General features: G+C 38.2%; 1 protein-coding gene across 3 annotated transcripts in view; it reads right to left on the reverse strand.

Moving 5' to 3' along the window:
- Positions 1 to 20,671, reverse strand: part of CD36 (CD36 molecule (CD36 blood group)) — a 76,288-nt gene that overhangs the window by 41,467 nt on the left and 14,150 nt on the right. The window contains exon 1 of one of the 3 annotated variants that reach the window (XM_072759824.1): positions 3,878 to 4,037. The exons of 1 other annotated variant lie outside the window; for it this stretch is intronic. The gene's annotated coding sequence lies outside the window, so the exon portion shown is untranslated. Of the gene's footprint in view, positions 1 to 1,901; positions 2,006 to 3,877; positions 4,038 to 20,671 lie in introns of those variants that run through there. One more of the 3 variants, XM_026006110.2, reaches the window with a different exon arrangement.

The raw sequence follows: 20,671 nt of genomic DNA on the forward strand, positions 1-20,671 counted from the left end.
CTATTTTCAAATATTTGTGAGGGGTACCTGGGTGGCTCAGTCACTTGAGAGTCCTACTCTTGGTTTCAGCTCAGTCCTAATCCCTTAGGGTCAAGAGATTGAGCCCTGGGGAGGGAGGTGTCCATGCTCAGTTGGGAGTCTACTTGGGAATCGCTCTCTCCCTGTCCCTCTGCCCTCCCTGTGCTCACCCACGCACATGCTGTCTCTCAAATAAATAAATTTTAAAAATATTTGTGATTATATTCTTCTTCATTTTTTTCCTATGAGTTTGTCCTTTCCTTCTTGGTTAGTAAGGAACTGGCCAGTCTTCTGATATTGGACAATTAAAAAATTTTTTTGAATATTTTAAACTTTATTTTTATTATAATTTTATACTACTAAAATTTAGAATTTTTATGCCATTAACTTTCAAAGTAATTTCCTTTTAAATATTGTGTTGTGCTTTGAAAGCCTCTTCTCATGAAAATATTAAAAATAATAAAACTTCTCTTAGCATTTGTATGGTTTAAAAAATCCTTTGTAACAGTATTTTCAGATAAGCTGGTTCCCGGAACTTAACACTTAGGAAGTAAAAGAGGAAGAGTAAAGTAAGTTCAGTAACAAATATTGCAACATATTTGAGAACCAGATGATAGATGCATTGTAAGGACTCTAAAAGAAGGGTCACATGGCCTGAGTTCTGATCACTCCTTATTAAAAATAACAAGATTTGTGGACTCAGTAACACATAGTCATTGTATTTCTGATTTCCTTTCTTGCCAAAGAGGATTATCATACAGGACCCACCTACACCCTCAGGCTGAAAGATCAAATCAGATATTAGGTTTATACCTAATGTAAATCTATGCAGCTTCTACTAGAGATGGAGTTTTTCTTTTAATATTTTTTATAGTTCAGGAACTGAAAAGAAGAATCTTAGTATAATATGCATGGCAATTGTGGATTGTATGGGTAAGCAATGACCTATTAATCATGATGATGATGTAATATGAGAGCTACCACACACTGGAGGCTTGTTGAACTAAGTATTTCACCTGTGTTACCTCATTGGCCTGTCATACCACCTCCCTGGGCTCTTGAGACAACTAGCTGAGGTCACAAACATAGTATGTGCCAACGCAAGGATTAAAACCCAGACAGACTGGATGAAGATCCAATACTTTTTTTCTAAAAGAAAAAAAGGACTAAAAAGTTCTTGACCAATACCTGATCTTGCATATTCTTTGACACATCTGTTCAAATTGAATAACAATTTTAAATAACCTGATGTTACATTGAGAGGAAAAGGATATCTAACCATAACAAAGAATGAACAGTGAACATAGTCTGTAAGTGGTAGCTAACAGAATTATGTTGAAATTGAATAAAATCCTTCTAAAGGCCTGTAAACTATCGCAGAACATTAGTTAACAGCATCCAAACATAAGTAAAATTCGTTTCATCACTTTAATCTTTGGGGATAACCATAGAGATTTATATACACACATATGCATACGTATTTATGCACACGTATATACACACATAATTATGTGCGTGTGTGGACATATATAAACATACATCTAATATTTTCAACTGCTACCTTGCTTATTTGTGAAAGCATTAAACCAATGGCATGTTTCACCTACTTTCTATGCTGAGGAAGGACATCACATACAGGCATAAAAATAAACATATACGCATATAATTAAGACTTAACAGCATAATGTAATGCCAGGGAAAGCTTTAGAGACTAAAACAGAGGCTTCTAAGATGGCCTGAAAGGGAGAATTTCAACGACATCATTGAAGGTAAACTGCGGAGTATCAGAGTAATTAAAGTTTAGGTTTAAACCATGTGATCTAATGAACAGAAAGATGGGATAAAAGCAAAGATGCTGCATTAAAATCAGAAAATAAACTTACCCATGCGTTTAATAGAAGCCATGGTAGGAGCTGTGTGTAAAAGAGAGATTAAAGAGGGACACCTCTGTTTATGTGGCTAGTGCTCCTGTGGGCGGGGCCAAATCAATATGTAAATTTCACGGGCCATCTAAAAAATGTTGACAGACCTAATCTTTACTTGAACAGTTTGCAAAGCTGACTCAACTCTGTAAGGTGAAAGAAAGTAAGTCAACATTTAAATGATACTAGGAAACATAGGAAAAGTTATAATCAGCATAGTTGTCAGAATAATTTGTGCTCATACACCAAATTGAAAATTATTAGGGGGGGAAACAGAAAGAATCAGGTAAAAGGATAACTAGGTCTGAAAGATAGCATGGCGAAATAGGAAAAAAAAAAAAAAAGCACAGTAATCAATAAGGAAAACAAGCATTTAGTTAACAAATGCCAAATTAGAAAAGGTTGAGAAAAAGATATACACAACCAATTGATTTGAAATTTCACAGGACAGAAATGTACAAAAATGACTGAATTGAGAGTGCAACAAATTTTATTGTGAAGGAATGTAATCTGAATAAAGACAGTCCCTGAAGTGGGGTCTTAAAAATGTAATAAAATGATTTTGAGAAGGGCTAGAGAAATCAGTTTACACTCACACTAGCTCATGGCTTGATCAAAATGATGTGCTTTAAAAAGGTTTTCTACTGTTTAAGCACCAATGAAAAATTGAAGGGTGTGGCAAATGTATAACAACAAAAAAAATTATACAAAGAAATCAGCAGGACAATGAGGATCAAAGTGGTTTTGTTCCATTTAATAGATATACTAGAGACAATTAAAAACTTGATTATATGGACATCCATCCCATCTGACAGTCTGTCACCTTAAGTTGAAAGATACACAACACTTGGACATCAGATTCCCGTAAGAGGTAAATGTACGTACATGTGTGCACCTGTGCACACGCGCGTACACACATACGCCCACGCACATGCTCACACTTTTCCAGGGACAGAGAAGCATACCTAATGAGGTTTCTTTTTTAAAGATGAGAGAAAGCTTCTAAGATACAACTTGTACAACAATAATTTATTTGAAAAAAAATCACCACCCAGGAAAACATACAATCCGGATACCTTTCTTTTTCTGTTTGTTTGAAGCGGAGGAGTTTGCCACTGTGAAGAATTACTTGGCACAAACCCTACATTTGTGTGACACAGCAGCCTCTGCTAGAAGTTCTAAGGAATATAAAACAGTCTATCATCGATCCTAGAGTGATATCAGACCATCACCATCATCATCAAAGTTGGTTCTCAGGGGGCTGAAGGGAAAGGTTTGCTCTTGGACAAGTCTTCTGTCTTCAGAGAGACCGAGTTTGGTTTAGAGTGCTACTTTTCAAAATGAACTCCTTGGAAGAACTTGAGATATATCCTTGATTTCTAGGAATCCACAGGATTCAAAGGGGGAACATTTTACTCTAGATTTATTTTTCAGTTTGAGTAAAGCCTCATATAACTGTACGAAAAAACAAACAACAAAAACATTGAACACACACACACTGTGTGTATATAGAAATATATCTGATAAAACTTCCAGGAGCAAATATTTCCCGGAAAATGTTATGAATCATTTAAATCACTTCCTTTATATATTTCAATGGATATATTCCAGAGAGCATAAACAGCAGAATCCAGAGAGAATAAAAACTGGTACGCTACCATTCTCGAATGCATTAGACAGAAATAGGAACTCAGAATAACCTAAAATACCAAAACCCTGAAACTGTCTCTGTGCTTGCTGGTTAGCTGTTTGCATGAAAGAAATTACAACTCATCAGAACTGGAGTAAAACCTTCCCTTTGTAACCTCCACACTGCAATTTTGACTCCTAAAGCAGTCTGGCCTGCCTATTAAACTTCATTTTGGCTTTGACGCTTTAGCATGAGAGCTGGCGTTGCATTTGGGGACATTGACCGAAAAACTGATGAGGCAAATTACCTTGTGGTAAGTGTGGCAGGGGGGTGGAGGTGCGTGCAGGCAGCAGCCATGCAGTCCCTGCAAGCATCTGCCTTCCTCTCAGCTCTCCAGCAAGAAGCCCAGGACTCACAACCTGCGTACACCTCAGCCACCCCTTCCAGATTCCTGAAGGTCACTCTTCTCTTTTGTTCGGAGCTTGTGATTCAAGCAAACAGCAGCAGGGAGTAGAATCTGAATTGCTACAGAATGTCACCCTCCTGTGACTCTACTAGTCCTGCTAGCTTGGCTCTGCTTCATGACCTCCCATGTCCTCAGGGACTGCAGGGACACAATTGTTCTCTTGGTTCCTGGGGCCTGAGGTGTCCGGATTGTGGCACAGAGGCAGCCACTCTCCTCCTCCACAGTGCCTCCCGTTCACAGGTAAAGCTACAAATGTGATTGGAGGGCCTGTGTTCTCTGAGCACCTTTCCCTGTGCTCTGTGATGCTCCTTTTGTTCGCTGCACAGTGCTCTCCTGTTCACAGAGAAGGCCGAGGATATTACTGTTTTCCCAAACCGCATACCGAAGGCTTGGAGCAGCGTCCTCCAAGTATTCCAAGGACTAAAAACTATTTTCTGGACACAGTCCAAGAATGTTGCTAGGCCTGTTTTTCCGCTCATTTCCTACAGCTCCTCGGGGAAAACTGGGTCATCACAGAAGGTTGGAGAAACGAAGGCTACCATGAGTAAAATTAGGAGGTGAAATAAGTCCATAAGAGCATGGAAACCACACCATTTCATGAATTAACTCAATTCAGAATTAAAAACCATTAAAATATTTCCTATGTCATAAAGAGGTATGTCCTCAAATATTGTTTTTATAATAAGCCTCAGCACAGGCTTCTCTCTCATGAGCTTCTCGGTTTTAATTTTTGCTTCTTTCCTTCCTGGGTTATCCTACACATCTATCCCAGGTGATTTCTGTGCGACTATTTGATATTTCATTTTTTATCTTTTTCGGTTTCTCTAGAAAGGGTACACAATTTTGGATATGTAAATTTGAAGTTGCATCCAAATTACTTCTTGCAGTTGCATTTACAAAAGCATAGCTATCCCTAGATCAGCGGAAATCATGAATTCATTTGATCTTTCACTCCTTTTACAAACATGCTCACATTATCCACTTCACAGATATTTCCGTTTTGAAAGGTATCCAGCCTCCAATGGGAGTTCAATATACAATTATTGGTTTCCAAATATGACCAGAAAATATTCTAGTCAAAACCTTGCCTTATGTTGTCATTTGTTCTTTTAATCTCATATTTGCCATCCTGTACAGTAGAAAATACTTGAATTCTTCAAACTATGAAACTCAAAAAGTAAAGGTTATATTACATCTGTGCTATTTACTAAACTTTCTCTGGTTTAACCTCCAAGCCAGCTAGGGTTGGGGAGGGGGTAACACTGTGTGATTTTTCTTTTTAAGTCTTTTGATGCATATTTATTACTTGGAAAACTTTTTCTTTCTAGAATATTCTGCTATCATATATGTCAGTCTTTCGATCTTCATCCAACCCTAGGTGAATTAAATTAAAACTGAAGATAGACAATATTGTTGTTTTCAAGCCCCATACATAAGTATTAAGTACATGTTTTGGGAAGTTGGCTTTGGTTTTTAAAGATGAAACAGAATGAATACATCTGATGAAACATAGCCATTTTAATTAACTAAATCATGACTTTTTAAAAAAGATTTTATTTATTTATTCATGAAAGACACACAGAGAGAGAGAGAGAGAGGCAGAGACACAGGCAGAGGGAGAAGCAGGCTCCATGCAGGGAGCCCGACATGGGACTCGATCCCGGGTCTCCAGGATCACACCCTGGGCTGAAGGCAGGTTGTAATTAAACCACTGAGACACCCAGGGATCCCTAAATCATGACTTTTAAGGGATATTTCACTATGCTTGAGAATTTTGCAGAGGAAAGACTAATTCTTTAGGAACTTCACACCCTCAACCTTAGTGCCTCCTCTGTAGAGAGCAGTGGCTTGGGACCTGGAAACCATGAGTGGTTGACTCAGCTTTTAGACAGGCCTTTAAATATAGAGTTCAGAAGGAAAGATTCAAAAACTGCCTCCATGTTTTGATTCATAAAAGTTTTGAATCTAGAGGCATTGCCTCTAAAAATGCAAATGTCCCATTTAATATTTTCCTTGAATTACATAGGGAGTGTTACAAGAACATACATTTTCCCTCAGGACTCACAAAAACTCCTTTGCTCAACATTGGTGGGAATCCCTCTTTCTGTTATTATCTCACCCCCACCCCCATCCTGTGTGTAAAAGTATAAGGAAGGACATACTCGTGCTGCTGGAGGACTTCTTAGAACCTCAGGGAAAGTCATTCTGAGTCAAAGCCAACACCCAAATAAAGGGAAGAATAGAGAAAGATAGAGAGAACCAGCAAGTTTGAGCTACCTATGCCTAAAGAGTTCTAACTGGAGTTTTCAATTTTGTGGACCACCAAAAATCCCTGTTTTGAGTCAGTCTGAGTTGAAAGCACCCAAACAGATACCCTGAGATTCTATGTAAGATGTAGGCATTACGTCACACACATTTTAAGCAACTAAAATACCTAACCTAGCTCATTAAATGTGGTCAAGGAACAACTTAACAAGGCCTTACGAAAAGAAAAAAGGAAAGAAATATGATTTTCTACACTATATGCAACAGAGATATTAATATGACATTAAGCACATGTAAAATGCCATGTAACTGCACTTTCTTCTATGTATCTCCAGAACTTTAGTGTTATAAAGAGTCCTATAAAAAGCTCAATTCATAATTTATTTGTTTATTCCCGATTTTCAAGGGAGCAAGTCACAGTGAGGCCCCCTATAATGTACTCACTGGGAATTGGGTTGGTAGTGCTTATCATTATATCTCAGATTTTATTTATTTATTTATTTATTTATTTATTTATTTATTTATTTATTTATTTATTTATTATATCTCAGATTTTAAAAGAGTGCCTGTGAAAGAAAAGAAAGAAAAGAAAAGAACAAAGAAAAGGAAAAGAAAAGAGTGCCTGGCACATGATAGGCATTTAAATATGCATTGAACAGATACTAGAAAACCTACACTATAGGTATCACAGCATATTTCAAAAAGAGACCTGGATATGTTAGATACTTGGGTAGGAGAGAAGGTACCAGGTTATCTGATACCAAGTTTAAAAGAACTGGTTCTTCCCTCAGTGTGCATTTTTTTATATTTAGTAGATACCAGGCATGAAATCAAAGCAAGAACCGATGTGTTCTGCTTGAAGCAAAGATCTGCATGCATTGAACAAATAACTGGATTTCTCCGCATTAGAAAATATTCTTATGAATGGCTCTGTCATTCCAGACGCTTACTGAGTAGCTGCCATGCAAGGATGAATGACATGGGCCCAAACCATAAACTCTTTGCAACCATTTCCAATGAATCCAATATACCAATTGTGTTTATGGATCCACAGCAAGGAACAGACATCTTAAAATGAAGATTTCTAGAGTCACCTGAGTGGCTCGCTTGGTTGGGCGTCTGACTCTTGATTTCAGCTCAGGTCATGAACTCAGGATCATGGGGTCAAGCCCTGCAATGAGCTCTGTGCTCAGCAGCAAATCTGCCTGTCTCCCTCTCCGTCTGCCCCTCTCCCACCCATGCACGCGTGCAGGCGCTTTCTCTCTAAAATAAATCTCTAAAAGACAAAGAATCCTAAGACTTGCTAAAATAATTCAACCACACCAAAAACCATGATTCAATAGTAGATGTAGATATCACTAATAAGTGATTGTGTTGTCCTGTTTCACCTATTGAAGTTTTTGCACGTCTTCTGAATATTACATCTACCATCTAATTTTTTACATGCCAATCTGTCTCTTCATAAACTATGTGATTCCCAGACTAATAGTTTGATTCCTCTGGGTTGCCTAGAGGATTGGTTCTAGACTGCTTATTTTCTTAAAAAAAAAAAAAAAAAACACAATGGGTTTTTATCTGACTTCAAACTGCACCTTTGTCAAGGGTGTTAGTATGGCACAGCCACTGGAGCCTTAAACAAGCATCCCCGGGAACTGGCTCTTCTCTTCTGGTAGCAGTGAGTTCCAGAAAAACACCTTAAGTTCTGTCTTTGTATTTATTTCCCTCTGTGAGAGGAGACATATATATTATCATTAAGAGGGGCATTGCCCAGCTGAATAGACATGCTGGGGGATTAAAAAAAAGTGATCAATTTCAGAATTCTGTAGATAATAAAGTACAGAGAACAAATTAAAAGTATCACTGCACGTATCCTTCCTTGTCCCATGAAAACCTGGATCAGACTGATTTTTTTTTTTTTAATTCTCAGGAGAACCTTTAATACAATGAACTCCTAAATATCAAAACAAATGCATAAATGCCAAAACCCAGGAGAAAAGGACAGTCGTAGAACCTGCTAGCATTCTTTCCTCAGGAGAGGCTGCAGCTCTACCTCTGCTGCGGACTGTAATAAACATACGAAAGTTGAGATCAACAGGGAGATAAGATAAATGCAACACCTACATATGAAGAGGTGCAAAGATGACAGTTAAATACAGTGTGAATATATAAAGAAAATGAAAAGGCATCATTAAAATCTGAAAACATGTTTAAAAGCAAAAAGGGCAAAACAGTTGCAAATGCACTGCAGGGAGCAAATGCTCAAACCGAGGATGAGACTAGGCCTCCAATGTCTTTTCCATTATTGCAAAAAAAATGTGCTTTTCAAATAATTATCTAATACATTTGTGCATATGATGACATGGCACATCACACGTGGCATAAGATTTTTAAAAAATAGTATCGTAAAGTATACTAATCATATGCAAATAGTTAATATAAAATGAAAATATTACTAAAATGTACAACATACATAGATACATTTACAAATTTGTAAGGAGCTATTAATCTAAATCAAACTCACAGAACCTTTTTATTATCACATAGATTAAATACTTTACTAGTCTTGCTTTCTCGTGCTTTTGATTTAATGAAAATCCTATATATAAGAGCAAGGTAGGCAATGGAATAATAAACAGTAGACAATAAATTTGAAATAACTAAAATTACACAGTAAATTTAAGCTTAATTTTCATGTAGTTGGTATCCACTATAAACTATAGGCTGCTATTTCAAAATTCAGTAATCTGTGAATTTTAGTTTGATTGTGTAAATAATAACAAAAAAAATGCTGATGCAACAGAGGATGTGATCTGAATATTCTTACCAGCGAAGTATGGAGGTGTAGCACAATGCCAGCTACGTTGGTTTTGCATTCACTGATAAATTGGGTTGCCATAGCAAGCCCATAGTCACTCGGTTCCTAAGCAACCCAAGACTCCACAGACTTCAGATACTCAGGAAATCACTGATCTTTCATTGTCCTTATGGGAGAAATAGGAAAACCCGTAGTCCCAAATTCAGTGGAGGATTCCCTGATGACCCCGTTGAGTAGCGGCCTCCTATAAAATGCCTCATGTTGATTTAACATATTAAAGAATCATATTTGGAATGAGGCATTGATTATAAAAGTGCTATGTGGATGAAATTAGATATAGAAAATGGTCAGTACTGAGTATGTGTTGGGCAGACAAATATTTGTTGAATAAATAAACACAACCCAACTCTCTGAAGACAAAGTCATGTACATAATGCCAGCATGCATGAAGTCCTTGCCTTTCAGTATTAAAAAAGCTTTTCTCTGTGTAGTAGCATTGCCACAGCATGTCATTTCAATTTTTTTTTGTTTTCTAATTATTTACATTAAGGTAGCATAGGTAATTATAAGTCTGTAGTTGCCTGTGATCTCGTACTGAAATGGTTAATTATGGCTTGTCTAGGAGGCTTAAATAATATTAACCACCGAGATGTCAAATAGAATTGTAGAGGGTGGAGGTACAAGCAAGGCCCTGAATGAGGTGGTATTAGATCCCCGTCCCTCTCTCTGTCAAGCACTCTCTCTCCCCAGCCCTGTCTTCACACAATGCCCACAGAGGGGAACCACTGCCCCTAAAGCTGCCTTGGGATTCACAGGGGTTACTTCCCAACTATTTAAGATAATCGCAGTGAAATGCAGCCCAGGCATATCAGCATGGTTTCTTCCTGCTGAACACCGGGTTACAATGCAGGTCAAAATAAAATGCCATCACTAGAAATGGTCACATGTGACCTATAAAATGGTTATGTCTGAAATCTGTAAAGTTTTACCTAATTCTACATCTGGCCTTTGACACCTCCCATCTATCATTTCAGGTGGCTGCTTTTTACCATGACAAACAGCATAGGAATGATGTACAAGTTGAAAAATGGGCTTTAGTTTAGTGGCTACTTTTTTCACGTTACTTTCTATATCCTGTTAGCCTTGCATCAAAGACTCAGTCACCCGAGTCAGCTATCCAATACGATGACTGAATTCTCAACCGGAGTATAGAATAAAGTTGCAGAGTCACCTCTCAAACAAGTCCCAGGAGCCACCTGTTGGCTGCAGCCACCCCGGGAATGCCAGCAGCAGCAGCTCTGCCTGTGCCCTCCACTGATCATGTGGACTCTAGGGGGCAAGGACGGCTGCTTCCTTCTCCAAGATTCGGAAGACAACTCCCATCTTAATACAAGAGAGACCAAAACCTGCATTATTATGAGATCGGACTGCCTCTTCATGTAAAAAGTGACCATCTGCAACTTAAGTCTCCCCGAGCACAGGTGTTCTTAAGAATAAAAGCTAACTGTGAATGAATTTCCCCTTTTAGGATGTGGCTGCTCCAGTAAGAGAGTCCTCGATTGCTGCGTGTATGTAAATACACGTGTGTTGGAAGGTCTGGGTACCTTCAAATATTTTTGAATATCCTCTGATCCTTAGTATCACAGTTCTTACTGACAGGAGCCCAGTAAAGCTACTACACCTGACCAACTCTTTCCATTTTCTTTTAGATACAACTTCTTATCTGAAAGCTTGGGATAGGGTGCCTAAATGCCTGGATCTCAAATACTCCCCGAGACAAGAGAGAAGCACAAGTAGAGCTTACCCTGGACACGAAGAAAGCAAGAGTCAGATCAAAGTAGAGATCTTAGCGTTGCAGGCACCATCTCGGGTCCTATGTTGTTAGGCTAGAAAACTTGACAGGGATTATATAAGCGTAATTACCAGTTTGAAGTCCGATGCAAAAGTGCGAGGCCGCCAAGGTTAACTCACTTGCAAAATGCTGGTTGGAAGACAATGGAATTAACACTGGTAAGTGTGGTTGAGCTTGCCCCAGGTGCTGGGCCAAGCCACTGCTGTACATCAGCCAGCCCCACCTCCAAGGATCCCAGAAGGGCTGTGGAATTTTGAGTGACACCCACTGAGGCAGTGGGATTCCTAAACCACACACAGCCCTGCCGCCAGCCTTTGCCAACCTCCCCAGCATGAAAGTGAGCTGCTCCTCACCTTGGTTCTTTCCTTAAAGGAAAAAAAAAAAAAAAAAAGACAAAAAGAAACAATTAGTCTGTGACGTTTAAAAGAACACAGAAGCAGGTCTCTCTCCAGGGGTATCCCTACTTATTTTCTCATAGCAATTCCCTTGACTCTTCTCATCCTGTGTCGTTGTTATAGGACTCCACTGTCCTCCAAGGAACCACTTAACAACGTGCATACTTGTCTAGGGTGAGAAACAAAGCAGCGATGAATATTCGGGTTTGTGAAGGCTGGGGGGTAAGAGGCTTACTGTGCCAGGCCTTGAAAGATGAACGAGTTCAGGGCTACGTTAGTTATAACACTCTTGGCCATTTAAGAGAACCAAGACAGCAATATTTGGCGGGTATGCTATTATAAACGCATGCCATAAGAATAACTATTTTAAACAAAGACACTCCAAAACCGAATCAAGCCATTATAGTATATGCTAAATTAGACCAAAAAAATTTTTTAAAAGATTTTTCCCACACCAGTTCGGCAATAATTCCCTGGGGATTACTGTTGATGACATACACTCTTATCCATACATGTTGTTTTTGCTAAAACTTTATCATGTGGCCACCGTGTACCCAGAAGTCTGCCACAAAGAGGAAGAGAGCCTGATGCCTACCAGGAGGTTTTCTGCAATGTCCTTCAAAATACTTCTATATAAAATATAACGTGTGAGTTCTGAGCACTTTCGATCTTCCTTCTCAAAATGTGGTGCCACCTGGTTGTGGACATTCATTGCAGAGCTATTTAGCTTGTAATCAAAGTCTGTTATTTAGTTATCTTTGTCTTTGAAACCTGAAAATGCCCATAAGAATTTAATAGGGAGGTTTTCAATGGTGAAATGAATGGTTTCAAAGATTTAGGAGTTGGCTAAAAATATGGCTAACTCCCTATTCTTATATATTAGGCTCCAAATACCCAGCAAGCCCAGTTGCCTAAGGCTTAGGTGAGAAATGAGCCATTGTCTAGCATTTGATTTGGGGGCACTCCTGGTTGTCCCATTTCTACTGGGCAGTTCGCTGAATTCCACTGTTAGCATGTTAAGCATATGCCTCTGAATTGTCCAGGTAAGAACTACAGAGACAGTGAAAATGCAAAGTGTGAGGGCTTTGTGCAACAGGTTCAGTTTCTGCTTGCTTCTCCTCTGCTTCTGTGAAGCCAATCTGAGAGCTTTCACTTTGTTTTGTAAAGGAGATCCGTAGCTCTCCCTGCTGTTGGTTATTGAAGGCTACCAAAATTTACTAAGATAACCCAATAACAGCATATTATTGGCTAGGACAGGTTAGCAACACCTACCTGCAAGGAGCTCCCATTCTAAGGATGCAGCTCACACAGGATAATTCTAAGTGAAAATTCTAGGGTAGAAGACCACAAAGTTCCTGGGATCCCAGAACATGCACATTTTATCAGATATAAATAGCTGTGACTCTTCGTTCAAAGACCTTTCACCCGCTTCTGTGTAGACACATTTCCTCTCTCTATTCATGACCTTTATACTGCAGAAACTGAAGGAATCTTAGGAATCAGCTGGTCCTGATCATTTAACAGAAGAGGTTAGGGAGATCCAAAGAGCCAGAAATGCTTGTTCTACATTGTCCTAATGGTTTCCAAAAAAACAAAACACAAAAACAAAAACCAGCCTCAACCAGAATACTGCTTTTTCTCCTTATGTTTATATTCTCTCCATTTTTTTAACCTCTTTTTCACATATCTTCTTTCAGGTTCTGGCTTGATAATTTGCTAAGACACTGCTTTAATTTTGCGTGTATTTGTCATGATTCTTTGTTCTTCTTCAGCAATGCTAGTTAATTTAATATTCAGTTCCTAGACAATTAGGATAATTTGATTCCCATATGCTAGACCCTGTTACTAGAGTGAGTTTGAAAAACTATTCCAGTTCCTGCTTTTTCGACTTGTCAAATTTTATTTAACTATTTAAAATTTTTAAAAAATCATTTAAATTATTAAATATGGAAAAAAACATTTCTATTTCTTTAATATATTCTATTTCTTCCCCTTCACATGAGACAATTTGAAAAGTTCTAAGAAAGAGTAAGAGAGAAGACAAATATTTTTAACATTATACCACGGGCCAGGCATTGTGCTAAATGCTTCCATGTGTCATTATTTGAGTCCACAAAAAATTCTATAATTAGGAATCGTTAGCCACATTTTTACTGAGGACACAACTAATACAGGGAAAACTAGGAACATTAGATAAATGCCGAGATTTTCAGTATTAGTTTGAAATGGATGATCTTGGGTTTCTACATCCAAGTGACACATATGATCAAAGATTAGTAGGAAGACATAAGGATATATGGTTACATACAAGCATTTCCTTGCCCAGATCTCAATCTTTGCTTTTTGTAAAAATAGAGGTCTCAGATGCAGATGCGTTTTGCTGTTATTTTGAGGTTTTAGATTTTCATTACTTTTATAGAGAGATTACAGTCTTAAAGGTGTGAATAAATTTGTCTTAATAAACTATTCCTCTGGGGCTGGATATTTCTGAGTGCAGGGATTATGAAAGTAAATAAAATAAAACCTTATCTTCATGGATTGAGAGACAGACATGCAGAAAAATTATGATATTAGTACAATAGGTGGTTTAATAGAAGGTTTAGGGTGCAGAATAGGACCTACAGAATAAGGAGATTTCAGAATGAGAGATGCCAAGCTTCACAGAGGAACTCTTTCCAGCTTTTTCTGCAAGCATGAAGCAGACACCAGTTACCATGTATTGGCCAATACAGAGAAGAAGGGTTAAAGGCAGAGGATGTTTCTCAATTTTAGAAAGAGCAATTTCTACCAGAAAGCTGGTGACTTCAATGAAGAAAATGTAAAACGTAGTTGTGGCAACATTAAAATGAACAAGATTAGAGGAAATTAATTTCCAAACAAGTGTCTGCTAAATTCAGGCATTGTTAGGTCAAAGTGTAGTTTTATCTTAAAATTCAAAAGCAACTTGCATTAAACTACTGAGAGTTATGACTTTGCATAAATGAGTCCAAGAAAGAACTAAAAATTCTGCTTCAAGGCACAAAAAAAAATTTAATTAATGTTGGAAAAAAATCCACACTGGATGCATTTTATGAACCTCTTCGGTTGTTTGGTATGGTCACAGATTATGAAAGGTCATTTAAACTCAGAAAATGAGAGTAAATATGTTGTTATAAAAACATACCAATTTGATTAAAAAATAATGAAGACGAAAAGTAAAGGTATATTTATGACTTTGGAAGTGCTTGAATCACTTCTAAATCTAAAACCAGTCAGGCTAAACATATCAAAATGTACATGCTTATGGCATTATAGGTTTCTTTGTTGTATTAAGTAAATTTTAAGAAGATCTTAGTATATTTATATATCCCTTACTATGGATAAAATCTATCTATCATTTCTACTGTGAACGTTAGGTGTTAGAGAAAGCAGACATTCATATTCACGCCTTGGTAAACAAAAAACCTGAGGTTGTACAAATACTAATTCACAAAAGATAGAAACTTAAGGCATTCTTGTTTAAAAAATTAAATGCAAGGGTGAGGGGTGGAATTTGTTTTCACTTGAAAGCATGGAGAAAAAATATTCTTAAAGAAAAATTTCTCAGTTCTTCTATTTTTTCACCTTAAAGCATTCTTAAAATATGGATAGCCTACCTTGCAGCATTAGGTCAGGAACTTGGCTTTCTATAAGTACTGATTGGCCTCTAATATCCTCTATTCTTCTCATTTTAAAAGTCTTTTCCCAACCCCAGATTACTCATTTTAAAATCTACTCCTACAGGTGCCACCTAAATATCATGCTTTCTGGTCATATTCCTCTTGAGGCTTTCCTAATCTTATAAGACACAGGCAATGCGAGGACAGGACACTCTGCACGCAATCCTCCTCGTTCTGACCTCTGTCAGGCAGCTTATCCTGGAGTCTCTCCCTCTTTATTGCTTAACTGGATTAGGTAATAAAAAGCCAAGTCTTGCTTTATTCTATCAAATAGGTAACTCCCAAAGTCCCTGGAGGCAGGGACTGGATTCCTCTATCTCCAAACATCCCTGAGCTTCAATGTTTAAACTCACAAATAAGTGTTCAGATATATGGGCGATGGGCGAGCTCCTAGAATGAGACAACTGGGCAAGTAATTATTTAAATCTAACTGTAAATACTACCTAAATGGTACCTTGTACCTCTTCGTGCTTTAGGTTAAGTACAACCGAAGTTATGTTTGATGAGTAATTTCAAAAGTCATTGCACTTATCTCCAGAATCTGATTGCAGGGCAGGTTGATGTGGTCTTATCATGTACTGGTTGACTTTTTAAATAATCACATCATCATTATTATTTCTTGTAATGTCACATCATATTTTATTTGTGAAATGATCATCTTATTAGAAGCACATATTTTTTTTTTTTTGAAAAACCCAAATTGTGTCATGTTATACTAATGCTAACACAGAGGGTGTTTACTTTAGACCAAGAACTTTATATGGGTCTAAATGAATCTTTCTAACATTTGAGGTATTATCATTTCCCCAGTAGTACAAATGGCAAAAGTATCAAAGTGCTGAGAGGCAAAAGAACTGACGGGTTAAGTATGTGGCTCAAGGTCAAAGGGTGCTTGAACTCTGGTTGTTGTATCAACTGGAATGCTTTCGTCTGTAAGCAACAGAATGTACCAAAAAAAAAAAAAAAGTAGCTCAAAATACAGAAGAACACTGATGTACTTGTCAAATAATACCTATTAGGAAATAATTATCAGCTTCTGAAATGCTATCTTTTGTCTGAAGCAGCCATTTTAAAACATTGTGCTGTTATACCATCTTGATAGCAGTTATTTGATCAAATCGTGCATGTGTATGTGTGTGTGTGTGTGTGTGTGTGTGTGTGTGTGCGCGCATATGCCATCAACTTAAAAGAGACCACAAAAATGCCACAGCATCTCCTGTCACCTAGAAGGGTACATATTTCTCTTTAAAGAGAGAAAATGTTCCATGTTAAGGTTTCAAGATAAAATCAAAATCTAAAGTACAAGTCAAGTCCAAGTTTCCATCACCCCATGAAACAGAACTGTCCAGCCTGACAAAGGGAATGTGGAATACGAAGTTCACTCCTATGCATCCTGGTAACCTTGAGAGGGTTTTCCACTTGTCTTGGCAAGAGTGACCCGTCAAAGTTGGCAGCTTTGGGAATGACTGTTTAGTACTGGAATGGAAGTGAGCTTCAGAGTCACAAACTCAGGTGTGCAAAGATGAAATTCTATTTTTCTACATTTTATTTTTTACTTCAAGCCCTCATTCTATCTGGTATAGCATACTTCATAGAGCCACTTTTAACAGCTTCCCATTTTTTAAAAAATACTCCTCAGTCATTTAGAGTTTAAACTCTCAATTATAGATTTCTCAGGAAGTGTTAGGTTCAGAGGAAGATGAGAACACAGATCATACCTTCTCTAAACTGGTGGCTGTGACTTTCCCTGGCCCTGAGCGCTTAGCAGATGATGGCTCTGGTTTTCTGTCTACTTACACAACCTTCTAGGGCTCTGAGCGCAGTGTTAGGGTCCCAGGGTCTTCATGAGTCTGCTTCTAAGCATATCTGCCTATACACCACACAGATCCCATGATACACCACTGCTCTGGGGCCATGATGGACACGGTGTTTTCTGAGGCTGCTCTCACTGAGCCACACCTCAGCGCTGAGATCCTCATACTCCCCTGAGGGGAGGGGAGAAAGTTTGCCTTTAGGAACGTGTCTATGGCATGACAGGAGCTCCCTGGATTCCTTCACATCTAAGCTCCTGTGTTCCCACCTCCATTCAAGCTTATTGCTCTTTTATCTACCGTGGGATAATGTTGAGAACAGGATTTCAGGTTGATCATAACTACTTTCCAGATCTTTATTAAAACTGAGTAGTTGGGGTGACTGGGGCCTCAGTCCCTTCAGTGTCCCACTCTTGGTTTCAGCTCAGGTCATGATCTCAGGGTCATAAGATCAGGCCCATGTGGTGCTCCATGAGGCTCCACCCTTAGTGCAAAGTCTTCTTGAGATGCTGTCTCTCCCTCTCCACCCCTTCTCATTCATGCTTCCCCCCCAAAAAAAAATTTTAAAAAAATCCTGAATAGTCACGTGAAGACCATTTCTTGTCTCCACTTAAGGTCCTTCCCCAATTTGTAGCTTCCTGTTTTGTGGTTCAAAGAGAATGACGAGTGTAGGAGGGACAAAACTATGTGGATTAGTATGTCACAATCACATTTTATCCTATTAGAAAAACTGTAAAGATGAACAGTCACATGACGTCCTGAGAATATATTCACAGAACTCTTAGATCCTTAATCTTCCTTAGAAGATTCATTGAATTCAAACAAGGAGAAGGAAGTGAGATTCTCAGAAAATACAATTAGGTAATTATATGAAGCATTTAGTACTGTAACTGGTATGGTCAAAGAAAAGCATGTGAACAACCTGTGCCTGGTTCGACATATCCACGGGGTGATGTAAGTACATTTAGACCAGGTTATAGGAGACTTAAATGCCTGAGCAGAATCTGATGGAAAGGAATGAAGAAGGAAAAGATGAAGTACTATTAAGACTCTGGTTAAATGGTACATTGAATACATTTTCACTTGCACTCGAAATTTCTTTAAAATGAAAGCAATAGAGTTTATAAAAACAAAAATGCATGTGTTCAGCCTAAATATTTAGATGAGATAGACCAGAAACAAGTCAATATTTAGAAAGCAAACAAACTAATGATAATTGCTCAGCAGATCATAGAGGGTCAGATTCTCAATATTTCTGCTGTGAACAGAAAGCCAGTAAGAAGCAAAAGGAATCTGTTATATAATCCCAGACAGGGCCATGAACTGGAAGCACAGAGTGCCATGGGAAGCAGGGTCTAACTTGGTTGAGGATCTTTATAAGCCCTAAACCCTAGATCTTCTCACCACATACTCCACTCAGCCTGCTGAAAGGTGGGGGTTGCTCCTCTTTGGCATATTGAGCCAGAGAATTCTGGGCTTAAGAACAGGAGACACAGTTTTGGGCAGGAGGGAGATCCATGCTGAAATAAGTTTAAGTGAAATTCCACATATTGGGACACCTGGGTGGCTCAGTGGTTGAGTGTGTGCCTTTGGCTCAGGGCATGATCCTGGGGCCCCGGGATTGACTTCCACATCAGGCTCCCTACATGGAGCCTGCTTCTCCCTCTGCCTCTGCCTCTCTCTTGCTCTGTGTCTCTTATGAATAAATAAAATATTAAAAAAAAAGAAATTCCACATACTGTTTCCTTTTCTGTTGCCATTTCCAGAATTCTAGCAAGCCAGAAATGACAGGGTTCTTTTCTGGGGGAACTGACTGGTGTCAGAGAAAACATGTTGATAGAACTTCCTAGTGGAGATAAGCTGTGGGGGAAGAACATGATATGGTCAGGACCTTATCTGATTCCTCTAGTCTGATACTATCCAATAAAACTATAATAGGAGCCTCATGGCTTATACACTTTTGAAATGTTCAGTAGCTACATTAAAAGCACAAATAAATGGGTGATATTAATTTTAATATATCATTTATCCCACTATCATACATGCTATTATTCTAATCAATTATAATAATCTGTATATATATATTAATATATATTACAATGTTATAATGCATTATTTATAATAATCAAGATAAAATTATTAATGAGATTTTTATACAAAGCCTTAGAAATATGGTTTTTATTTTACTACTACAGCACATCTCAGTTTGGACTAATTATATTTCAAGTTCTCAATAGCCACCTATGACTAGTGGCCACTCTCTTGGTCAACGAATCTCTAGAACGGGATTTGTATTTATTTGCCACAACTTCAATATAAATGGACAATCACCAGACATTTGAGGAATACCTCTGGCATGCAGGATAAAATTTAAAACAGACAAGCAGACAATAAGGATAAATATTAAAAAAGGGAATAAAAAGCACTAAATATTTTTGTGATTAATGTCTTTAGGCAACTGAGGGAAGATACTCCATCCTGAGACTGGTGAAACAGAAAATCATAAATCATAGAAAGGGAAATAAAACGTAGCAATCTGGAAAAATGAAGTGATGGTTACAGAAATAACACAGTAAGTGGAGCAGTTGGACTATGAGCGTCACAGCATTAGCGTCCAGAGGAGCCACAAGAGCACCCTCGCAGTAGGAGAACAGATCCGACATTCATATGAAGACATTTCCAGGGAAAGCAAGATAAAACCAGAAACGAAATGAGGAAATAAGGATAGAATGCATGAGTATTTTCCAGAATTGTAGTTTGTAAGTCTCCAGAGTGCAAGAAGTCACCCAGCTACAGCGTAGTGGATTACCGGGGCCACAGGCGGGGTCCTACCTGTCTGGAGGTTGCAGTGTCAAGAATAAACAGAAGTTCTTACAAACCTCTGGTGGGCTTGGGAGTAATGTCACACACACTGGGAATTTAGAAGTCATATGAGCAATCTCATCAAAAATTTGAGGGGAAATTATTTCCAACTGTAATTCTATATGTAAACATACTTTGAGGAATGAGGATAAAGACTTCTTAATGTCTGTCGGTTCCCAAGTTTTACTCGTCTTTTACTCTTTCCCAAGGAGCTCAAGAACTCCCAGCACAGAAACTCCACCAAAGCAAGGAAGTAAGCCAAAGAACCACAAGACTGAGGATTGAAGAAATAGCTGGTCTGACAACTGAGAGACAAGGGGAAGTTCCGCACAGAAATTTAAAGGAAACCTCAACTCCAAGAACTAGGGCACAGGCCTGGAAGAGGTATGGGGGAATGGGAGGTGGGAGTTAATATTAGATCAGGGAAACGATAGAGGAGTTAAGGAGACAGTTATCATCACCAGGAAAAGAGGTAAAGAAAAATTTTGCCAGAAAGCATTCATTCCAAACTTGTGGCTCTACTTTTCAGAAAATTTCTAATATGAATGCAAATAATCAATAAATATCAAAAAAGGAACCACACTGATTGGGTTGGAAGAAGAAGATATGTGGAGGTAGTGGGTGAAGTGTACGGAGGGTTCTGTGAGATCCTCCTCCTCCACAAGAGCAAATCAAAGGCTAATGTGTAAAACACATTTTTTTTTTAAATCAAGGAATGACACTATAAATATGTTATCTAGAAAATGTTCAAGGTCTTTTTCTCCCTAAAAGAGACATGGGGAATAGGAGAAGATAGGGAAACTAGGGAACTAGGGCAATTGTCTTTTTTTTTTTTTTTTCTTTAGGTGCTAAAATTCTTTTGACTTTTTCCAATCACATTTGATAATCCAATATGTTTTAAAACAATATTATATTTGAATTGAGCTGCCCACAGTAA

This window comes from Vulpes vulpes, chromosome 5, assembly GCF_048418805.1.
Source record: "Vulpes vulpes isolate BD-2025 chromosome 5, VulVul3, whole genome shotgun sequence".
Taxonomy (NCBI): Eukaryota; Metazoa; Chordata; class Mammalia; order Carnivora; family Canidae; genus Vulpes; species Vulpes vulpes.